This window comes from Toxotes jaculatrix, chromosome 22, assembly GCF_017976425.1.
Source record: "Toxotes jaculatrix isolate fToxJac2 chromosome 22, fToxJac2.pri, whole genome shotgun sequence".
Classification (NCBI taxonomy): domain Eukaryota; kingdom Metazoa; phylum Chordata; class Actinopteri; family Toxotidae; genus Toxotes; species Toxotes jaculatrix.
In genome coordinates, this window is record NC_054415.1 from 4,301,265 (window position 1) to 4,318,861 (window position 17,597).

The window sequence follows — 17,597 nt, forward strand, 5'->3', positions numbered from 1 at the left end:
ATGCACAGAGAAAAGAATGCAACTGCACAACAATGAGGACAAGTTTATTTATTTAAATCACCATTAATCATGCAGAGTTAAATAATACGGCTGCGTGGTAATTCATCACAAATCTGAGCCTCAGCTGGAACATCCTTTCAAATGTTTATTGTGCTCAACGTTGTTTCAGTAATTGTAATTAGACTCTGCTCCAGTCAGAAACCGAGTGTGTCTACACAAGAGGAATGGTGTGTATGAAAACAGCGATGAGCGTGTTAATTACCACACTGGACCTGCCTGACAGCTGCTCACCATGGCACGCATTTTGATTTATGACAGCAGCTAAGAGAAGACACAAAACCGTTTTCCTTCTGTTTTCCATCATCTTGAAAGGAATAGGAGGTGAGTGAACGGTTCATCGCTTGATTAATTTCTCCTGCATTCGTTACGTAGAGGGGTATAAAACTGCAATAGGATATGCTCCAGCAAGTGTGTTTGCTAATGAAGAAACTGCTTAACAAAGTCTCAGTGTGCCGTTGGAAAAAACTGAGCTTTGAAATGCTGACAGCTATCCTTCTGCAGATGTTGTTCATAGAATGGCATAACCCTAACCCTGTAATGCTATGCTAGCTAAGGCTGTCATTAACAAAAATGATCTGAAAATTGGTACCTATAATACAATAACACTTGGCTGAAAGGAACCCATGTATTATACAGCTTAGAGGATCCATGATTCTGCAACGCATCTATTGTGCACTTAAAAAATGCCAGAATTCATAAAATTTAAAGGGCATTTATGGCTGTATTTCACATGCTTTTTAAAAAGCATTTCTCTATGAATGACTTTTTTAAACCATGGTAATCTACAACTCTGACTTTTGGGTTTCATAACTCAATTCTGGTCTGATCCACTGAAAAAAAAAAGCCAGTAGGAATAACAAGAATAGCAAAAGTCAGACAGGTTCACTTGCTCCTCCGGTCTCCTCTGCCATCCACATTTGTCTTTGAGCAGACAGCCTTACTTTGCACTTGAGGTTTTTTTAGTTTAGAGCGACTGAAAGGTCCAGCACTCAGGTCTCCTGTCACTGCCCTGGTCTTAATCAGTGTGCCTCCCGTGGCTTTTCTGAGAAACTGGGCTGCCTAGGCAGGCTATGATTGGATGGTGCCATTTTGGGGTCCTGCAGTGTTCTCTGGAAGACCTCAAGCATGGAGGGCTTCTCACAGTATGGGCGGCAATGTGAGGAAAGCAAAAAGTATGCTGGTGTTGACGTGCAGCTTAATCCTAACCAAGTTCAGTTGTTTTAGAGAACTCATATTTACAAAATAATGTTTATAATAATGTTCCTGGCAGCGGTGAAATGAAATAGAAATAGAAATACATACGTAAATCCAGACAGAGGATTGTTTGAGATGAAATCCCCATAAGAAATCAGTCTCTGTCCACAGCTGCCCCCACAGGCCATGAAATGAAAATGTTGACTCAACCAGTCAAAGCTTGTCCTCTTTATTCCTGGTTATTTCTCTCTTCATTGACTCTCTGCAGCTCTCGTAGCCAGAAGTGCCTCCCTTTTTGGACAGGACCCCTTCCATTATTCTCCAAGAAAATGCAAGCGCGGCCGTTAATTTGGCCCCCGACCAAGATTAACTCTACCGCTGCCTCTAACTCTCCCTTTTGTTTGTTTGTTTATTTCACACATGCCCTCTTTGCTTATCTCCTGGAATGGCAAATGCCATTTGTTTTGTTCAAAGTAATTCAGAGTGTATTGGAGTGTGATTGTGTTGCTGAGAAGGGCTGCCAGGGCACAGATAAGCATGTCAGTAGTATATCCTCTCAGCTAAGGCTGGAGTCCAAGACCCTTATAGACCCCTATGTTATGTATATAATGAAGGCTATGCCTGTCATATAAATGCATCAGCCATACAGTAAAGCTGTAGGTTATGATTGGATATTTGGATACTGAACATCTGTGTCCTTTCCCCAAGGACGCCTTCAGCCTACATACAAAGTTTTATAAGCTCAAAGAAGAGAATGAACTTTTGCTTTATTTATTTATTCTATTTTTAAAAGTGAATTTCAGTTTACCTTAGAGTTGGATTTGAATACAGAATCCCATTTGTTTTAGTGGTAATTTAACGTGAACTTTAGCCATGAGACTGGTTTAAAGTTTGAATGTGAATTCAGTTATAGTGAATGAATGCAAAGCACTGAATAATATTCTTACTGCATTATGTCATTTGGACATTTGCTAAAAACAGTTGCTACCTATTGCTTCAGGTGCACAATGAGAAAATCATGAGAACACAGTGTGTGTGGTGCAGTGAGGTGGTATAACTAAGAGAAAAGATTCAGCATTAGTTTGCCCAGTAACACTTAATACACCACAGGATATGATTTGAAGTGTACAAAGAGCAAACAAGGTGTCACTAGTCATTGTTCCTGTGAGTCAGTCAAACATATCCACATAATCTAACAAATATGACCCCTAAATGTGCCGAAACTTGCGGTGTTTCCTCTCGAATACCGACCGTGGGGTGGTAACGAGCCCACATCAGGCACCAATGATGCAGCGCATCCCAGCGCAGACCAGAGGTTTGCTCTCATTCACGTGAAAAATGGCCTCATCTGTGAGCGGCCTTATCCTCTTCACTTGTGACCTGCACTCACTCCCCAAACTCATTTACGGAAACATCCCATCATCTGCCCTCCACACCACAGAGACAGAGAGCGTGAAGAAGAGGTGCTTGTTATAAAAGGCACAGTTATAGTTCAGTGGATATTTATTGGCCCATTGAAGGTTTGTAGATCATTTTCAGCACAGAGTGACTTGTCTGAGTAGATACACTATAATACCAATTGCTCCCTCCCTGTAGTGATACCCACAAAACAGAGCTTGACTAATGATGTACATCCAATATGATTAAGTGAGAATAAATGAACAACTCTATATGCATTTTACAGTCCAGTCCAGACTTGGTTTCATCCCCAGTGTATAGACCAGTTTCCTCTTGTAGTATATTTGTCCAGCACTGATCAATGACACAACTAATAAGGCATGTTTCCAGCTTTCCAGTGAACTCCTTGGAGCCCCTGGGTTGACCCTTTGAGGTGAACTTGTGATCGTTCAAGTTCTCAGTTGACCCGCAAAGGTAGACCTGAGGACTTTCAATCAATACATCAATTTTGCACAGTGCCAAATAAAAAAAATAAATAAATAAAAATGCTCAATATACTGTACAGTAACATAAATGTTGGGAACAAATAAATCATTCACCATGTTTCTGTCTTAGCTCAACCACAGAGAGAAAGAAGTTCAAAAGGGCAAACTATACAGACTATTCTAACCAGGTTTCAGTACTACATTTAGAGGGGAACTGAAAATGTCAATATGATCCAGATTTTTGTTCAGCAGACAAAGGTTATTAAAAAAAGATGCAGCAACTGACCTGACAAGGTGGCTCAATATTAAGAAGATTATTCCAGCTTTGGATTTTTAGAATAATCAAATCACTTTGATTAATCCAACGCCTTTCTGATGCCTCTTATACACCGAGATACCTGATTTACATTTCATTTGCATTAAAATGTATCACCTTGTTTAAAAACTTATTCATTCTGGTGATGGAAGATAAGCTGCTGATTTCAGCTGGCACTGTTTTTTTTTTTGATCCAGTCCCTTAGGCTCATCAGAGGCTTCATCCAGCATAAGAACATACTGCAAGTCAGCTGACATTACAACTTAGACCCTGTGAGGGAATCAAAGGAAAGAGACTGATGTTCTTCCAGGGGGTGAGTCAACCTGAGCTCCAGATGACAAGGCTGATATGAGAGCTAAAGACCATTTTCAGGTTGACTGGTTTGGGATCTTTTCTCTCTCTTTCCGAGGACGAGTTGAACTGTTGCCATTCTTCAGCGCCGAGAGCAACACAAGCAGTTGCAGACAGCAGTGTTTTGCATGAAGAGACGCACAAGGTTACATCAGATGCAGCACACCAGCTGGACAACGACCTCACCGGGACACCATGAGGACGCACCAAAGCCTTGTGATGGGCATCTCGGCGCTGTCTGAGCCTGAGGGGACTGAAGTACTGCATTCATTGACTTTCAGGGCCGTGGTTTTATAAATGCTGAACCCCCCCTTTTTCTTTCTGTTCGCTGCTTCAAATACTTTCCCTTCAGGCTTTTTAGCATCATGATGTTCAAATTAAATCGCAAACAACCTAAAGGGCACAGGACTTAGTCTGGTTTGGAAAACTTACCTTTTCTGGCAGCTCATTTTGATGACTCAGTATGTGTTTCACTTCACATACACTGAGTCAGCTGACTGTCAAAAATTACCCTTTGACTGTGCCCTAATGATATTAGACCTTAATTTCACTGGTGAATACCTGATCTGCTGTGTTGCACCAGGTAGCAAAAAATGTCTCTGTGGGTGAAATCACAAAGCTGTAAACAAAGCCCACTGCAACAGCACAAACCAAATTAGTTAGAGATGCAGCAGTGGAGAGGATTGGGGTTTTCGGGGGGGGGGGGGGGGGGGGTGCTGTTTTGAGTTTAATCAATCATCCCCCACTGAAATCAGAGTTTGGAGGAGGGGGTGGGGAGGCAGTAGTAGGTAGGGATGTGGGCTGCTTAGCGAGGGAGAGGAGTCCCATTTTTTTTTCTTAAGGGGCTGCTTGAGCCAGCTCATTTTTCACCTGGGTGCGGCTCATTCGTTCATTAGGCAGAGAGATAGGGGTGTATGTGGCGGATCTGCGAAGCTGCTTCATTACTCTCTGAAGCCTGGCAAGATCGGACCACGCTGTAGAATATTTAACCCTCTCCCCTTCCTCCCCACCACCGCTGGAGAATGATGTGTGTTCAACAGGATTTGAGTTCCTGCTCATTACAGCGGCATGATCATAACTCAACAAAGGTTGCTAGCTACATGCTGAGAGAGCAGCACTTGCAAAGGCAAAGAGATGCTGATCCAGTGAAGGCACTGCTGCCCTGAGGAGGAAAATAAGACATGTGGCTTTGACTGAAATGTTGATGGCTGAGGAAGATAGAACACCTTTGTATAACAGCATGCATCCACTTAAATGTTCTTTTCAACCCTTTAAACTACACATTCGTTCAAGTTGGTTCTGTTCCAAGAATTTTATTAAAAGGGGGCTGTACTTTCCAATGTATTCAGTCTGTATCGATCAGTGCGTCAAGACAGCTTTATTACTTATGCATTTGGTGGTCAAAGGTCTCTTGATTAGCTCCCACAGCATCAGACCCATGAACATGGCTGAGACGTGGTCATTAGATGCACCTCATCATCCATTAACAGAGGGTAATACGGTTGCAATTATTGGCTCATTAGTGAATTGGGGTTAGATGTCATTCTGCAGTGCAGTCATTTCCAAATGTTTCAAGATTTTTTTTTAAGTTCCTTTTCTACAAAGGAAAAAAAGACATTAGGACTCATAGTTGTGTGATGAATAATACACAGAAAGGTGTTTTTCTGAGGCTTAAGAATCATTTGAGTTCATTGCACCTTTAGTTTTACGTGTGTTTGTGTTTATTTGAGAATAAAGAAAAAAGTAAATCTGAGTCTATAAAATAGCTGTGAAACTGTTTAAAGTCCAGGTTGAAGTGGAAAAAGCACAGGTTTTTACTCTGGGAAAATAGAAGAAGTAATTGCATTTTGCCATGTTGCATGATTTTTCTTTTAAAAACTGTGGAGGCTGTGTTTATGGAAAAAAAAGAGAAAGCTATTGACAAAAATTTGAAATGCTTTCTTGGTCATTTTGCATGCACTGATGATCTCAGCTCGTCTTCTGACAGATGCTGTTTGAATTCTGTTCACAGCACATTATCGGTTCATATCCCAAAAGTGTTTTTGTATTTATTTACATCTCTAGACTGCGCACAACCACAGCAAGTATGTTTAGTCACAGTTGATTCTTTGGGTAATACTTTGCCTTTCTTTTCACCTGGAAGTTTGTTTAAAACCTGTCAGATGTTTTGGGACCTTACTGTTCCTTTTTTTTTTACTGTTCCTGTTCCTCTTCTGGACTGTTTTTTTTTTATCTCAAAGAATACAATCCTGTTACAGAAATGATGGCCCAAAGTACAAAACTAAGTCTGAGTTTGTAATAAACAGAAATTACTTTTTGTATTTTCCAGCACTGGTAGGTTTGTGTCTGCGCACTCTATCTGCCCTCCACTGTCTGTGAGGGCTTATTCTTTATGTAGATGACCGTGCTGGGGAGCTCCACTCTGCAGTGCCTGCATATGAGCGAGGTGTCAGGGGGAAGCAGACACACGGCAGGGCTGGTTGGTAACGTGCTGACATCTGTCATATGTGTTTGTTTATCAGGAACAAGGCAGCACCACAGGAGAGAGACAGATACTCTCCAGAGAGTGACTGAGCTGAGACCTACTCTCTGTCTCAAGGAGGGAAAGCAAGTCTGCTGTTGTTTTATACAGACCCCAAGCCTACACATATAGGCTGCATTGTAGAACCAGGAAACGCACACACACACACACACACACCAGCTTATACACAGAGAAATACACACATACTGTTCTCTAAATCCACGACGGCCAGGCCAGGTTCAGTTATTTCACGATGGGCTCTTTACCTCCCATTATCAAGTGATTTCTGGGAATTTTATCTCAAACCAAAGCGCTGCAATGATTTATCTCTATACAGTGCCATGATAAATGATCCTCCGGTGTAAAAATACTATTTGTGTAATTGGATCATTCTTTGGCCTGCACTCCATAACTCCTCCATCTGCTGCTGGTAGAGTTATGTGCCCTGGTGGCAGGTAATGTTTTTCATTATATGCCAGGCCAGTTTTATATATAGAAAATGGGTGGGAAGGGACTGGGTCTAGCCTGGAGCCATTTGCTTGGTTAGTCCCTGTAGGTGCATCCAATATTGATTGCTTGGGAGTAGAGTTCTCTATCCCCACAGAAACGCAGCATATGCACTGTATGTAGGGAGTGGAGATACTGGGTGTTCTCATCCGGCTAAATTTAGCAGACAAAGCAACACCCATGACGACAAACCTCCTAGTGGAGGTGCCATGAAACACAACTACACTTCAAAGCCTGTGGAGCTATGGAGACACATAAACATACGCAACTTCAACAAAGGCATGTGAGAGCTAAGTAAAAAGCAAAGACTTAGAGATTGCCTTCATCGCATATTTTAAGTCTAATTGGTTTCAGTTGCTGCAAAGGCATCGTCCTCTCCAGATACTTCAGAGCGTTTGGTGACAGGGTCGGCGAGGTGAATAAATTGAAGCACGAAGACACACCTTGCAGAAGACATTTGAGGGTTCTAAGGCTGTTATGAGAAACCTTCTGATTGAGTTCAGGCGTTTGATAGCAGCGCACTTTTCCAGATAAGACTTCCCCGAGCCTCAAGAGAAGGATGTACCTGCATATTTATCTGTCCATTAGTCTCTGTCTCTCCCTCTCATCATCTCATCCTCTCCCATCTCCAGGTATCTGTTACACCGCAGAGCACAGTAAATATTTGAGATCTCTCTCTGCCAATGAATCAAGTCTCATTTTCAGAGTGGGTGGGCATATTCCGGAGGAAAAAAGATGACAGTGTTTTTCTCCATTTTCAGAGCTCGGCTGAATGATGAGCACCCTCGCTCTGTAGTGCTCTAACGGATTAATTCACGTCAAAAGTTCCTGATTTGCATTCCAGAGGTTAACGCTGGTCTCATCCGATTTTCACTTTGAGCCGTGATGAATCCGCTTCTAAATTTCCACCTGGGAAGGTTGAAGTAAATGAAAGAGAGGTGATTTTTGAAGCGCTGGTAGTTTTTGGCAGTCAGAGTATGCTGCATGGTTATTACCACGCACAGTGAGTGATTCTTCTAATCAGCACATTTCACATGAAAATGATGTAAATCATTCTCTTTCATATGTGCTTAATCATGAGGAGAAAAGGCATAAATGAGACAAGCTTGTTAAGTCTGGTTGGCTCATCCATGCTACAGAGGCTAAATGAACAATGTGAGGTTTGGAAAGTTCAGCAAGGGCCTCAACACACAATAAACTATTGTGTTTTTGTCTTCTGGTGACACAAAAACAATAATTCCAGAAAAAATATTGGAACTTGAAGTTAGTGACTGTGATTTATCTGTTAGGAAAATATTTTGCTCATTAGCCACAATGGCTGGGACTGGACTAGCCTTAGCATGAGATTAACTCGGTACATGCCAGCAATAAGAATGTTCTCTGGAAACCGACGGCGGAGCAGACGGGAGGAAAACCAGGAGCAATGCATCAACTCAGAGGAAAAAGTGTTTGGTCAGCAGGAATAAAACATTGCTGATTTTCTCTCCTTATTTTTCCTCCTCCTCCAAAACCTGTTCAGGTAGCAGTCAGCTAAATGTGTCATTAAGGAAAGCAGGGCCTCTAAAGTTGTAACTTACCCAGAATGTGTAAAGTGTTTAGACCGGGCAATTTAAGGGATTCACAGCAGAACAAGAAAGACAGGAGGAGAAAGGACTCATCTGATGGTTACCTGGGGCAGCAGCCGGTCTTCTGCTCACACAGGCAATTACAATTATGCAAATGAAGCACATAGGCAGGCCCTGGAGCAAAAGCAATGCCACATAGGCAAACTGAAAGCCTCAAGCTGGTTCACCTGTACATTTAAATACATGCCGAAGCAGATATACAGGCATTATCATGCTAATGCACCCAATAAGTCGGGTTAATCATCATTTCAATGTAATAAACAATATGGTCCACCAATACAAATGGACAGATGGGGGAAATCATGAGTCTTTCCCAGGAATCGCTCTCTGAATGGCCTGCAATCTTCTCGCTCTTGTTCCGGCATCAGTCTACTAGATTGCTTTAGCAGGAGAATGAGGGGTGGGAGTGGAGATTAGGAGGAAAAAGAGAAAGCTAGGAGGAGGTGATGAGTGTTGGACTGGAACCTTGAGCGGCTCAGCTGATGAAAGGATAGTGTTCTCTCTAATTCATTAGTGAGCAGAGCAAGTTGCAATGAGGTGTGCTCCGATGGCACCGCTGAATACAATGGAGCGTGGAGTTTAAAGGGTGAACGTGCTGAACACAACGTGCAGCCACATTGCCACCGCTCACTGTTATATATGAATATATATGGGTTTTTTTTTGTGAATCACAGTTATTATATAATACAGTGCTAAATACTAATGTTCAGTGTTCCTACTACCTCAGAAATAATATAAACACCTGTCATCAGACACAGCTAAAAATAAAAATACTAATTAATGGGTATAACTGTCTGTATAGGATTCCTAAGAGCTGAAGTTATTGCCTAGAAACATGTAAGTTGAAAAATCCAGTTTGAATCCTTTTAAACTGAACACACCTTTTCTTAAAATAATGTCACGTGCTGCCCAAATGGGTTTATGCTAAACTGGGTTGATTTTGCTCTGTTCATTCGCCGCACCTAACGTCACTGTTAGGGGGAGTTGCAGTTTACAAAGTCAGCAAACAGCAAACAAATCCAAAATACTTCCCTACATTACTTCTCAGGTTTGCTAGTTTGCTAGCAGGTTTGCTAGTTTGCTAGTTTTCTACATTTTACGTTAGCAAAGAGAACAGCAACAATGCAGCTTACTGATACAAAAATACAGTACAGGGCACTGCCTGTTCCATTCATATAATCTGAATTTTGAATTCAAAGAAATTGTTACCCAGTTTTTTAATATTTCCCACGTATTTCCACGTATTTATTGAATAAAAATTGCAGAACTATGGGCTATATATCCCCTTCCCTCAAAAATACCTACTACAGGCACGTCACAGTAGGAAAGGCACAGGTGTGAGTAATGAAATTAATTATGTCTGAAATCCATTTAACTTACAGGGTGCTGATATTGTGTGTGCTGGTCCAATGTCACACTTTCATGGTTCACTGGGACACTTGAAAAGAACAGAGCCATTGTTAATGTCATTAGCAACACACTTTTCACACTATGAAAAGTCTGAATATCTGCTGTGAAAAAGGCCTAATGGAACTGAACTTTTATTTTACAGTGTCATTTTGCAATCCCTGAATATTTAGTTTGGTGTGTACTATAAGAGTATATCTAATAGGCAAGCCTCACATGAATATATGAATTACATTTTTTTGTATATTTCCAAAATATGACCCATTTTTTTATTCATGATAAACATAAAACTGTCTCACTATGTTCCCAAGAGGTTTGGATTAGACAACTTTCACTATGAAATTTAAATACAGTCCACTCTGCATGATCTGCTTCGGTGGTTGACAGTCCTGCTTTCTGACTGCCCTTTCTGTATTGCCCACAGCATATACATGTACATGCCGGAAGGCTTCCCGAGTAACCAGCCAAGTGCTAATGAGCCCATCTCCTGCTAATTTAATTTAGAGCGTGGGCTCTTCCATGGAGCCTCAGCTCCGTCTGCATGGCTGTGCCACTGCTCCCAGCTGCAGGGTGTGTAACCTGTATGCAGCTCTACAGTCTGCTGCAGATATAGCCCACATTTTCTACACACATCCCATCTCTTCAGTTTCACACTTCACACCCTTGTGTTTCCTCGTAAACGGAGGAACACTGATTTGCACAGTCAAGATACTCATCTACGAGCCCCTCCCCCAACAAACACGGCACAGATGTTAATATCTAAAGTACAAGAGCAAACATCATCTGAGAATGCTACACTTGCAGTTCATTAATGAACTACTGTGTGATCTGGCTATGTTCAGTTATCTCAGCAGAGATGCAAGAGAGGGAAGATGTTGAGAAAGGTGTTTTATTTTTAATAAGACAGACTCCCTTTTTATTCACAGCCTTCAAAAGTAATGTTCCTTATCTACTGATCATTTCCCTTATCGCTTTCATTGTGCCTTCATCATCTGTCTGTGGACTGGTGAGTCACTGCCGAATCAGCAGAGGGGAATTCAATATGGGTCACCTTGAAAAATGACAACTGAGATGGATGACAACATGAAGGTCACATGCGAAAAATCTACAATACTCTCATCCTCAGTATTTAAGAAATCTCAACCAGATTAGAGAAAATGATAAAATCGTGTGGTTTAATTAATACTTATATCAGAAATTAGTCCCCCCTCCAAAAAAGGAAAAAGTCTGATGTGTCAAAATGGAGTTGCCTCTTTGAAAACAAGGGAAGAATGAAACAGAAAATGTAAGCACATCCCTTCAAAATCCAACTGGGTCCTCAGAGTTTTCATCATTTCTCATTCATTCCCAAAAGAAAAGTAACACGTCACAGATACAGAGTTGGGAAAATTATTTGCTCTCATTTCTGAGTCTGCTGTTTTAGGAAGAAAAAAAATGAGGGAAAACTTTATATCGCAAGTGTTTCCTCTTTCTGCTGATCAACAACTGATAAATGGAATAGTTTATCTCTGGAAATCTGCCACCGCTTGATAAAACACCTACTTTATATTCCTTCTAAGATTGCAAAATATTCCATATGTGGTTGTGTTCTTGATCACAATGCACTGACCTCTTGTTTATTTTATGGAAAACAAAGTTCATCCCCTGTGATGGAGGTGAGATCCATTGCTTTAATCAGGCAGTGGAGGGAAAATGTGCTTTGTCCTCCAATGCAGCTTAACAAATCCTGGAGGTGTGGGGTAAATGTCTCTTACAAATTTCACTAGAGACCTGTTGTTTATTGGCAATGAATTTACCTCTTTGAACAGTGTTATTGTTGTTTTTTTCCTGCTTTATCTGAAATCAACAAGCCAATCTAACGTCTATCTCTCAAGGTCTGAAAATAGAACATCCCAACACTGTAACTGTACAAAGGACTTATCATTTGCCTGTTTTCAAACAATACCCTTTCACTTGAATATACATGTGAAGAGAAGAAGAGACTTATGGAAATTGTCCATGCCTTCTGTCCTCACGTCTCTCTCTTTTCTGATCTCCCCCTGGGGGATGAACTGTTAACAAAGCCAGAGTGAATGCTGCTGAAGTGCAGAGAAAATGTTTATGCACCAAATCCTCTTCGCCTTCCCTCTCTGTCCATAACACTGTTCAATTTGCCTGAACTTTTCCCAGAGAAATTGGATGATTTCCATTTTGCTCTCAAGTGAGGAGCTTTGGGAACATGCCTGTGTTAATCTCCACTGGATTCCCTCTGCTTAACCCAACGCTGTGACACACTGACGAGGGGATTTCTCCTTTCTCTGTTGCGTCGAAATAAATCATCTCACCTGACAAATGGAAAATAGTGGAGATATGGGAAACCATTATTTATCCTTGTACTCATTTATTACCATTAAAGCCAATCATGTTTTCACCGCCTTCAGATTTATTCCTCCTGATCCATGACAGTCAAAAGAATTTATTAGGAGTAAAAAGTATTTTACGATGAGCCTCTGCAGCTGGCTTCAAATGTGCAGTGCAGTGTGGATGGGTTGATGAACTATGTCATGTGACGGGGTGTGACTCGGAGCTAACGATGGTCAGAACTGACATGTGTGTTGTTTCCGTTATTTCCTGTCTTTTCACCAATGACAGGATGAACAGTGCGACCTACGATATGTCCTCTAAAGTAGTAGTTGATGGTCATGGGGGAGGGGACTGACATTGTCTGATAAAGGCCAGGAGGCTTTGAATAAAAAGAAATAGATAAAAAAAAAAAAAGCGAAAGAGAGAGAGACAGAGTGAATCCCACCCGTGACGACAACCACAGCTCGGGGCGCACATCGCTCACGCGTCCAGCAGAGAATGAAACCGCGGCCGCCTGATTTGTGCCTAATAAAGTTGTCACATCCTATCAGGACTCACATCTACAACAGAAAGCACAGGCCCCCAGTCAGGGCTAGTCAGGGGTGATCAGGGGCAGCTGGTAGTGGACAACACCTCTGAGTGATGGATGGTGGGAGCGAGCACTGCCTGATGGAAGTGAGGGCCAGATGATGGGGGGTGATACGGGTGAACAATGGACAGCCACGGGGGTTTCTCCTCGATTTATTAGAGCTTGTAAGCATCCGAGAATTACAGCGATAACCCTGGTCTCTTGGTAGTGACTTCATCACAGACTCCATGAAAACACAAGTTAATTTTTAGAGATCCGTCCACTCTCATGCAGCGACTGAGAACATTTCTTGGACCGCAGTGTCTTCGCACCTCGGTGCCTCAAAACCCACGCTCACGGTGACTGTTAGGAAGATATGAATGCGGTTCATGTCAGTGTGTCTCTGCTTGAAGACAGGTCCTGTCCTGTGCCTTGCTTATTTCCTCTTGCCCACACTCCCATTATGGAAGGCAGTATCTATGGCCTGACCTCTGGATGGAGGCAGCATGTGGAGTCAGAGGAAGCAGCACGTCTGCCCACAGAGGCCACATTCTGCTTTCTTTAACAAAGAGGAGTCAGCCTCTGATAGATCAGCCAAACAGGATATTTAGAGAATTAGCTATTAGTGGTGTCCATTTGTTGAAAATAAGACCCAGATGGCTTTAGGTCTTTAAAAGCTCCAGGTCCTCCTTCAGATCATCCAATCACAGCTTGTGTGTACATTTTCTAAGGCAGCCTTTTTCAGGAAAATCAGTGACAGCAGTGTGTGAGAGTGCTGCTCTTCACCTCTAACTTTAATGTGCTGGTGTTTCCATGGGTGCTCTGTTCGACAGTATAATCTACAGTAGTTACATTAGCAACTATCTACCATAGACTGTCCATTACCTCGTGAAATAATACTCCTTTATCTCTGCATTGCTGGCATTGACAGAGATTTAATTTCTCCTGAGATTGAGCTCCGTAGCTTATGGGCCTATTGGATGGAATATTATTAACTATTGTTTCCTCTGCCTTCAAAATATAATACGCTCTCCTGCAGTTTCTAGTTTCACTTTTCCAAACTGAGTTTTTTTTTTCTTCCTGCTCTATGAATTCATCAGAAAGAGTTGTGGTTGTACTCCCTTTATCAAAAGTTTTTAAATCGTGAAGTTGAAAAACCAGATGATGCTCACCTTTCCTGTCATAATACATTCCCAGTTTAGAAACCATATTTGCTCCCTTTGTAATATCCTAGTACAAGAGGCCAGCTGGGATTGAGAGGATGGAGGTCTATATCAATCATGGGTGGCGTCTTACTGGGAGTCAAAGAAATTGCTTTCAGCCCTAACTTGGTAATGGTGCTGTTGCATTAAACCTGTGACGCAACACAGATCTTAGCAGCAACTTCACGGTGAGTAAACGAGAAAGAAAAATGTGCTGAAGCTGTGTTAAAATTGTCAGACATGTTTAAATGATAGCGACCAGCTGGTGATAATATGTGAGTGTTGTATTTACAGCTTGTTGCACTGCCCTCAAGGGGCCAAAAAAATCAGTTTCGTGCACTGATGTGTTGCATACTATTGTATTAAAAAAACATAAAATCTACAAATATACTGATATTGTATTGCATATTTGTTGGTCAGTGGTATTCAGTCCCACATTAGCACATTCTCATGTGGCTCCACAGGTGGCGTACTTCACCACTGAACTGTCTTCACTGCTGCTGAACACACACAACCAGAAAAACAAGTTTTTACTTTATTTTATTTTTTTCAAAACACGGGACTGTGTCTTTTTTTTTTTTTTCAAACAGACGAGCACAAATTTTAAAAACTGTAGCACTGAGTATCTGTTGGCACAGATTCTATAACCTTCAGCTTGAGCAGCAGAAAGTGTGTCATATGTGATCAAAGCCTTTTCCTCTGAGCAGCATTTTAATACCGTATCTAGTCTGATGACTCCATATGCCGGTGACTATATTCAACTTAAATAACACATCATGTTATGAGCTCATTATGTGATTTGCATGTGAGATGTTAATCTGCAAAGTAATTAATGATTACAGCTGACAGATAAGTCTCAGCACAGCAAATGAAGCCTCAAAGCCTCAAAATGTTTTAATAAACTATTGCTGCTTTAAAATTGCGCTCACTGAAGGTCTTGCGTACTCTCTGCTGGGTATCATTCAACAATGTGTCTTTCTCATTCGTGCACAATTAGTGCAATTCATGCCCAAAATGTACCATTTCAGCCTTAAAGCATCAATTATAATCTATAATTGAGGAGCACAGACAGCCTCAATCCTCATGAAACGGTTTTATTTGATCTATGCAAAAATATCTAATTGACTTACTGCGGAGGTTAATTATATCAGTTCTTTTGAAATCATCGGTGAGGACCTGAATGTTCTATTGGTTATGGGAAAGTGCATGTGCACCGTCAATTGAGTATTATCCTCAGGAATGTTTTGAATGTCTGGGGAGGAGAGGGTGTGTTTTAGTTGAGCCCCCTCTGGACTTTTTAATGGACACAGTAGCACACTGTTGTTCTGCTGCCTGAGCGCCGCTAATAGACTGAAAAATGGAGGTGTCATGCTGTCATGCCTGTGGATAGAATTACTTTAACATTTCTGTCAGGCGGAAAACTTTCACTCTGGCATCCGTACATTAAAAAAAAAAAAAAAAAAATCCCATTGTGCTGTTCACTCACATAACAGGTGCTTACTTTTGCCACATTACCAGCTATAATATGTGCTATTTGGACAGCAAAAGTGTAATTTAAACCTTCTTTACAGATTTTTTTTCTGATCAAAATAGCTTTTGAGAATATGTAATACTAAAGCAGTAAAACCTAAAAAGCCCTAACTACATTATTATGCATTATTGCAGGCATAAGTAGTTCAACTGCAACTGATTTAAGCCATATATGAACTAGTGATTACCCATTCTGAGAGTCATTTCAGTCATATATAACAAGCAGAGGAAGCCTGGGCAGTAATCATCTGTGTCCTTATTACCATTTGGGTGCAAAATCTTCAATGTACACATGCAGGACAGTTTATTACCATCACATAAAAGAGTTTTAATACCTGTGCTTCAGCCGCTCAGTCTGTAATATGTGTGAGTGTGTGTGTGTGTGTGTGTGTGTGTGTGTGTGTGTGTGTGTGAGAGAGAGAGAGGTGAGAGGTGTCCAGGGGAGGGATGTTGTAATGTGAGGAGGAGGAGTATGGGAGAGGGGCTGAATCTCATTAGTAGCATTTTTATCCTCATCATTCTGCCATATTGAATTCTCTTGAAATGGTGTATTTTATTGTCCTCTTCATCCTCTTGACAGATTGTTTTTTCCAAGCGGCTCCAAAGGGAGGGAGTGGATGTGGGAGGCTCTAGTGGCGACACCATGGCAAAAAAACAAAACAAAACAGTTACGTGGCTTTGAACTTGTTTGTTCTGCCCTTGATCCTTTACAGATCAAGGCAAAGTCATGATTGTTTCCTGCTGTGTTGCTGTGGCTGATCCGCTATTTATCAGGGACTGATTGAGGAGTTCTTCTAATGGTGGATGACAATGGAGATGGCCCTGAGAGTGCAAAGTGCTTCCAACAGGTGATGCATTGAATGCTTTGGTTTCCCAAGTGCCTTGAAAATAATGATGCACATGCCACACTCAGCTAAAACATCATCAGTCATAAGGACCCCTGGCTCTATGAGGTAGGCCTATACTCTCTCATACATATGTATGAGCGTACTTCATTGATCTTTGCTGGGAGGTCGAAGGTGCGGCTTCAGGACCTGAAGACATTCAGTATCTTGTTCAAGAATGTTACTGTGGGATGAGCTGTCACAAGGTTTACATCCAGGTCATCTGAAAAAAAAAATCTTTTCACTATCCACATGGTTAACATGCACATGAAATAATTTTTAAACTGACTTAATGATTCTCTCACTTGTGTTCATTAGCATCTAAATTGCATGGTTTTAGATTGATGTGACAGGCATTAAATTTCAAAATAAGATTTTTTTTCTTTTGACTTGGCTAAGAGTGTTTTATTTGTTTTAATGGACAAAAAAGAACAATATGACCAAAAAAAGTCTAAACAGTTTATTGTAAATAAATGTATAAATCCAAATGATTAAAATATACCTCGACAGCTGATTAATTAAAAAAAAAAAAAAGTCATTTTCCTCTTGATTTAATGTGGAGATGATGTAGCACAAACCCAGCAGCAAACCTAATAAAAACGGAAGTGTGTGTGACCAAACTTTGTAAGTGTCAAAACTGTCTCCTTGGTCACAGCTATTTAAAGACTTTCTATGTTATTGTGGTGTAACATGGCGTGTCGCATGTGAAGTCCTTTTTGGGTCAACCTGGTTTGCATTTGTCTTTTGTAACAACCGCGCGCGCGTGTGTGTGTGTGTGTGTGTGTGTGTGTGTGTGTGTGTGTGTAAATATATATATACATACTTATCACAAAAAAAAAAGCTGTTTAGACAAACTGTGTTGGCAATATATCATCTTAATATAATGTAACGTAATAGTGAAGAATATATTTAAATTTGTTTTTATTTTTCATATCTCGTGTTGAGTTTGATGTGTTGACTGCGGCTTGAACAGGAAGAACATAAAAAACAGGAAAAGCAATAAAAAAAAAAGTTTGTACTGTCGCGCTGGGTGTGTCCTGGAGGGCAGAAGTGGAGGACTGATGTGGTGACAATAAAATGCTTTGGCCACTGTTTTGGCCACTGTTTTGGCCATGGAAAACAATAATGCGGTCATGACCCATATAAGAGTAGAAATTTCCTAAACTGCCCGAAATTACTGACCAGTTGTTGACTGCATAGTTTTTT